This window comes from Bactrocera neohumeralis, chromosome 6, assembly GCF_024586455.1.
Source record: "Bactrocera neohumeralis isolate Rockhampton chromosome 6, APGP_CSIRO_Bneo_wtdbg2-racon-allhic-juicebox.fasta_v2, whole genome shotgun sequence".
Classification (NCBI taxonomy): domain Eukaryota; kingdom Metazoa; phylum Arthropoda; class Insecta; order Diptera; family Tephritidae; genus Bactrocera; species Bactrocera neohumeralis.
Genome location: NC_065923.1, coordinates 14,760,008 through 14,767,859, shown reverse-complemented (window position 1 = coordinate 14,767,859; position 7,852 = coordinate 14,760,008).

Genomic DNA, 7,852 nt, shown 5'->3' with positions numbered 1-7,852 from the left:
AGCGCCTTAACGACTAACATATCTGTGCAGCGAGCGCTTTGGCTCAACGCTGCCGGTGTTCGGGCAGCTGCTGCTATAGTCGCTGGCGCTAATACGATAAGCGTATTAGCAATGGACAAATTTGCCAACGTCAACTGCTGAAATTTGCTGTAAAATCGTTGGCCAGATGTTTTAGCACATGTGCGCACTTGACTTTCAGCGGCGGATTTCGCGTCTCTTGCTTTGCATGTGTGTGTGTGCGTGTGCGCGTACAAATATTGAAATTCGCATGGAGCGCAATTGTATTAAAAAATCTTCATTTTCACAACTTTAATAGCAATTTCAAAATGTTAAACATAATTTTTTGTTCTTTTTTTTTGATTTATTTTTAAAATGCGCGCCGACTTTATGCGTTCGCTGTCCTCGTTCGCGTGCTAATTTATGATCGACAGCGACTTTTAATAAATTTAATATTGGTCGTTTTAATTTAAGCAGTGAGATGATCGTGTATTCTAACTGCAGGAATGTAATGGCTTAATAAAAAGTATTCGAATTTACAATTTATTTTGATTTTTCGCGCTTTTTTACTTAATTTTTTCGGTTGAGTTATTCCTAGGCATGAATTTCCACGAACAGCTTTTATAATTGCTTTGATATTTTAATGCTTTGATATTTTACTTAAATAATTTGTATCTTGCTTCAATAATATTTCAACAAATTTGACTTGATCAAAAAATGTTAGACAGCAATGAGATAAGAGGCAAATGCAGATGGAAAATTAGTATTATACATACTGAATCAAATAGTGGTTCCATATTCACTATTCGGCGGTAACAGTGATAACAGTGAATGTTCCAAGGAAAGTATTGGAAGCCTCTTGGTTTTAGTTTTACTGTTTTTAAGAAATTCCATACTATAAAAAGTAAGAAAAGCCCAAGTTCTTTAAAGTTTTACCCTAATATGTAACTTCATTGATGTTTGATTTGTATGTTGTATATGGGAAGTGGCCATAGTTGTCAACCGCCAGAGTGTGGAATAGTAATGATAGAATAATCTCAGGCCAGACCAGATTTAATTGAAATTGCTTGAGTAGTTTCTGAGTTACAGGATTTCACCTAAAAGTTAGCGGTGTTACACCCATTGTCCAATTTTTACATCGGCTAACATTACGCCTTTCCTTGCCACCCTACAGGTGAAATTTAATGCTTTTGGCTGTTTTATTCATAGAGTAATTTTTAATATAACTGTTGAATGCACTCGTGGCCACGCAAACCTTATCACTATATTTTCTTAAATTTGTTTTCGAACTTTCTCGTTCGTTCGGGATATTCTTCAATTTTGTTTTTTATACTCTCGCAACAAAGTTGCTAAAGAGAGTATTATAGTTTTGTTCACATAACGGTTGTTTGTAAGTTCTAAAACTAAAAGAGTCAGATATAGGGTTATATATATCAAAGTGATCAGGGTGACGAGTAGAGTTGAAATCCGGATGTCTGTCTGTCCGTCCGTCCGTCCGTCCGTCCGTGCAAGCTGTAACTTGAGTAAAAATTGAGATATCATGATAGAACTTGGTACACGTATTTCTTGGCTCCATAAGAAGGTTAAGTTCGAAGATGGGCAAAATCGTCCTACTGCCACGCCCACAAAATGGCGGAAACCGAAAACCTATAAAGTGTCCTAACTAATATATAAATTAAGATATTAAAGTGAAATGCACAAAGGATCGCATTAGGGAGGGGCATATTTGGATATAATTTTTTTGGAAAAGTGGGAGTGGCCCCGCCCCTTACTAAGTTTTTTGTACATATCTCGGAAACTACTATAGCTATGTTAACCAAACTCTACAGAGTCGTTTTCTTCAGGCATTTCCATATACAGTTCAAAAATGGAAGAAATCGGATAATAACCACGCCCACCTCCCATACAAAGGTTATGTTGAAAATCACTAAAAGTGCGTTAACCGACTAACAAGAAACGTCAGAAACACTAAATTTTACGGAAGAAATTGCAGAAAGAAGCTGCACCCAGGCTTTTTTTAAAAATTTAAAATGGGCGTGGCCTCGCCCACTTATGGACCAAAAACCATATCTCAGGAACTACTCAACCGATTTCAATGAAATTCTGTATATAATATTTTCTGAACACCCTGATAACATGTACGAAATATGGGTGAAATCGGTTCACAACCACGCCTTCTTCCAATATAACGCTATTTTGAATTCCATCTGATGCTTTTTCTGTATAACACGAGTATATACATTAGGAACTAATGATGATAGCGGAATAAAACTTTACACAAATACGGTATTTGAAAAATATGTAAATGACGGATAATGAAATCTCGATTATCACTTTATCATGCGAGAGTATAAAATGTTCGGTGACACCCGAACTTAGCCCTTCCTTACTTGTTTTTTTTTATGTTTTTAGTAAGCATAAGTAAATTAAATTATATTATCTAATTGTATTTGCACCGCATATTTCGGCCAATACAGTGTATCTTTTGCCAAAAATAGACTTTACTCTAAGTGATTTTTAGTATGTGGCTTGTTAATAGAATGTGGTATTGGAAGAAATAGAGAAAATCGGGTCGATACTACCCCAACTCCCATATACTCATATACGAACCTTATATATCTATCAGTGTATGAGTTATATGTATATAGTGTATTTATATATACAACTGCTTGGATTTCGCAGTTGTTAGCTCGGCTATAATCGCTTAAGCGGTTTCTACGCCAATTAAGAAGAAGAGCTTGGATTTCGATCCCCTCGTTTTAATTTTTGCAGTTGCAAGAATATAAAATGTTTGATGGCACCCGAACTTAGGCTTTCTTACTTGTTAATATTGCGTATCTTCTCTCTGATTACAGTAATACATGGTGTGTTCCAAAGTAAACAGTAAACAGGACTTTTTGAATATACATGTATGTCGACTAGTGCATTAGAATCTGCTATCTTTATCGTTTGTTCAGTGAGAATTTCATGACAATTTATGAATTGGAAGTAAAGTTATTGGATTTTAAGTGTGAGTATGTTTGTGTTATCGGTGCGAAAATGAGCTCCAAACAAATAGCCAACATTAAATTTTGTTTTAAAGTTGGTAAAACTTTTACCGAAACGTTTGAATTGATGAAACAAGTTCATGGTGATAATTGTCTATCCCGTAGCACAGTGCACGAGTGGTTTCAATGTTTTCAAAGTGGTCGTGAGAACATAAATGACGATCAATATGTGGGCGAATCAAAATCCGTGATCACCGGAAATTCCATCATAACTGTGCGCGAATTCATCAAAAATCAGCCGAAATCATCATTTAAATTAACGGAAATGGAATTGAACATCTCCAATATATCGATTTATCGCATTTTGACCGAACATTTGGGCTTACGAAACGGTATGTTCCACACAAATTGACTGACGACCAAAAATTGCTCAGAATCCAACATTGGAAGGACATCATTAAAGAGATTTATTTGACCAAAAATCACATTTTAACCTTTAACCGCTCCCCGTATTCACCTGATGTGGCACCGTGCGACTGCTTCCTTTTCGCAAAAAATGCATTTGCCCATGAGAGGAAAGCCATATGCAGACGTAGAGGCCATTCAAAAGGCTTGCACCGGCATACTGGCGGCCATACCGGCCAACGAATTAGAACACTCGTTCGAAATGCTTTTAGACCATGCAAAAAGCTGTATTAAAGCAGAAGGAGTGTATAAGCTTTTCTGGCAAAAGCAGAAAAAATCACATGTTTTTTGGTTTATGCTCTTAGTGTAAGCATTCACAAAGTGAAGTATGTTAAAGCATTTGCTTATCTCTTTCAATGGCACATCGTCAGCATTCATGTGTTAGTTTGGAGTTCACTTACAACGATATATAGCAGTATAATACTTAAGCTTTGCAGCATTTTAGCAGCAAAGCAGCTGTGTTATTCAGCATTACATATACCATAATGCTACTACCACAGGTAAAATAAAACGTTATGTTCATATAGTGTAAGGTACATTTAAGCGCTTTGCTGCTGCTAACTTCTCTCTTTCGTTTGAAAATATATTACTACAATTATAGAGTCTTTGAGCAGAAGGCAGTGTTATCACCAAATTTTATGGACTCAGTTTAAATAATTTGTGAGATAAATTCATAAAATATGTTGAGCGAGCCACATCCATTTTCCAGAAGCTTTCATAGTGGCAGCAGCCTTTCCACTGTGACCCTTGATACTTAAAAAATCATCGACACACACATTGATAGTACAACGTTTTTCGTCTAATGGTGTTAACCTAGTAACTTCAAGATAAAACAGACAGAAGCAATTTGGCTCGTCATTCTGATGAAAAAAAAAAAAAATAATAATAAAGTAAAAAAGGTCGAAATATAATATATTATATTAATATCTTTTTCCAGGTTAGTATGACTGTCAGTGACATCTGTGCCAATTGTCACATCAAAATAATCATTAGTGTTTAGTATACGCTTGTCTTTCTGAAGTACATAAAGTGCATTTGGCGATAAGTCAAAATGAACAACGAAGAAGTTAAATTTGTGTGCGGAATCAAGTTTCTGGTGCTGAAACGTTCAGAACGTTGGAAAAGGTTTTCGATGATAATTTTTGTCGTTAGAAAAAGCTTTTGATTGGTATCAACAACTAGTTTTTTTGTTTTTGGTACACATTATTCAAAGAGGGTCCAGAACGCGTTGACGACGAACCACGTTCAGGACGGCAATTAACATCAACTGATGATCAACAGGTGAAAAAAAGTATTTTTTACTTGAGAATCGATTACTAACAGTCGGAGATCTTTCTGGCATCGTTGGAATATCGGAAGGATCAGTAAAAACCGTTTTGAAAGTGTAAGAACGATTGGTTCCATAATCATTTAATTTTTTCAAAAAAACAGCAACACTGTACTTCTGTGAGACAATGCTTGCCGACTATCTGGATGGCATGAAACTTATTATTTCTGGCGATGATTCCTTGATCTATGTTTATGACTCGGAAACAGACGATCAGTCCGGCGAATATCACAACAAAGGTGAGCCGAGGCGGAAAAACCCCGTCGAAGCTGGTCAAAGATTAAGGTTATGTTGACATTTATCTTCGATTATAGAGATGTGGTGCACTCTGAATTCCTTCCGACCGGCGAAACTGTCAACAGGGAATACTGTTTGTGGATTATGCGTTGCCCGCGAGAAGCTTTTCTTAAAAGAGTTCGGAATTATGGACTGACAACTCTTATGATTTAGCTTCGTGTTAATTCTGGCTATTCAGCAAACCTTAAATGACCGTCCTGGGGAAACTGTTTTGAGTTAATTAAAAACATAAAAAGTGAATCGCGGATTGGAATAGAAGTCGGCTCAAGTTTATTGTGGCCAAGGGGGTTACTTTGAGGGGGATGACATAGATTTTGAAGAATAAATTAATAATTTAAAAATTTTTAACAAAGTCTTAGTATTTTTTGCTCATAGTAGCATGTATATCAGTACGAGGTGAGCAGTTAATTTCAGCTCGAACATTTTCATCCGTTTGTTGTTTGATTTGAAACGATTTCAGTTTCTTTTTGTGTTTTCTTTGCAGTATATTTGAATTTAAAATAGCGATTGTAAATAATCCTTGTGAAGTTGCGAAATCTATGTTATTTGCACAACAAGTTTTTTGCCAATGTTACGAGTGGTTGCTTTCCGAGAATTGCAGTTTTTATAGTACATATTCAACATGAGAAAAATCGGTTTCTCAAAATGAAAAATTGTTGATTTTTCCGTTTTCGTTCGTAGATTATGCGCTTGGCTAAAAATATAACAGCGGTTAAGGTTAGCGTGCATTATTTACATCGAGTGTGTTATGCTTCAACACTAAATGGGAAATGCTGAAGTTTTCGCTGTGATGCAAAAGTGAATATTTTTCAAGCAATTTTCATTGTCTTTCTCTTTAATTTGATGTTAAAAGTCACATCAGTGGGTGTTTAATTAGTTGAATAAGGCGACCACCAGATTTTACTATTCCATCAAGAGTTGCCGTTTCATCCTGAAAAAAAAAAAACGATTTGGTATGGTTTGTGGTTCAGTGGAATCATTGGTCAATATTTCCTCAAAAATTATGACGGTGGGAACATAGCCGTCAATGACGACCTTTTTCTCGCCATAATAACTGACTATTTGATGCTTTAAATTGAAGCTATCTCAGCGACATTTGGTTTCAACAAGACGGCACTATTTTCCACAAATCGCATCAATCAATGCTTCGGTGAGCAGATAATTTAACGTTTTGAGTTTATTTTATATATTTTGCTAAAAGTGTAGTTAATCGGAAAATGCTGTACAAAAAATTTGTGTCAGGAGTATATGAGGGAAAGAGAGAGAGAGAGAGAACGGCGGACTTTACACCTTCGTACTAATTTGTTTTCCTATGTATATCTTAACCAATATTTTTTTTTTTGCCGAGAAATCAACGTCTTAATCGCTTGTTTGTAGCAAAACGATCGGTTAGTGCTGCCAGATCGTTAAGAATTATAAATTGTAAAACAACTCATATATACTTTAATGGGATTAAACTCAAATTGAAACAAACGTTTGAGAAATATGAATCCACAACCCGCTTTTACTTCCAAATATCAGTCATATAAATACTAGCTTCGTATATAATTGCTAATTTACCACCTAACAACAGCAAATATTAGGCACCCTCTATCACTACGTCCACCCACACTTAATTCTAACAAAATAAAATATGAGCGCTTATTTTGTTTGCGTCCAACGCCCGCACTGTTCCCTAAAGTGTTGAACACACACATATGTATGTGTATAACAACATTGTAAATATGTACATACATTAAAAAGAATATTATTTTTCTTACACCCGCTTACCCACACCGGGAGAAGGTTAAAGTTAGCAAACCATTGTGGCTTTATTGCAGCTAATAAACGTTGATAAGGCGGCTAAGTTTAGCTCTCATTACCCACTGTGGTTACATGGGAGCGTCAATGCACGCCGTGGTGAGTGAATATGCGCAAGTGCATAACCATACATACTCATATATGTACATATACATGCATAGTATGCATGTCAATGTGTTGTTGTGTAAGTTGCCGCAAGCAAAATTGCGGCTAAATTAGCTGTTAGCGCCGCTCTTCGCTGTAATACAAGCCACAAGCAAACTTGTCTGGCAGCGGCTAATTGCAAGCATATATGTATGAAGATGGTATGCGACACACATATATATATGCACATACACACATACAAAGATATGACAGGCTCGCAACAGCTAACTGTCTATCCGTGCGGCGTGTGAACTTTCCCGTGCTTGGAGATAAGCGCGTGCAAAACGCCTTTTCAATTTATGATTTTTGGCCTGATATATTTTATTGAAACACGTGTATATGGTTTGCCACTTACTAATAATAATTTGGCTAGTTAGGAGTTATGATTGATAATACGTGCAAAATCGTAAGAATATATGTAAGTATAAATTAGCTTGTTAATGTGCCAGTTTTTGGGTCTTCCTTGATGTTTTCCGGATGTACGTCCTTAAGTGTATATTATAACTACATATGCAGCTATATACATACATGTAAGTATATACAAATATAAATGGATGTACATATATACACACATATTTGACATCTATTTTTATCCATAGAAATAATATGTACATATGTATAGTATATGTAGATATATGCCAGCAGATAAGAAACATCTGAAGCTCTGTGGTTATGGTCTGTGTAGTGTTTAAGGTTAAATGAATGTTTGGTAATTTAATTACAGTAATAGCTGTAAAAGAAATAAGAAAGCTATAAAAACAAGAAAAAACGTTAACTTCGGCTGCACCGAAGCTAATATACCCTTCACAGGTGCATTTCTTTTGTAACTATGTGT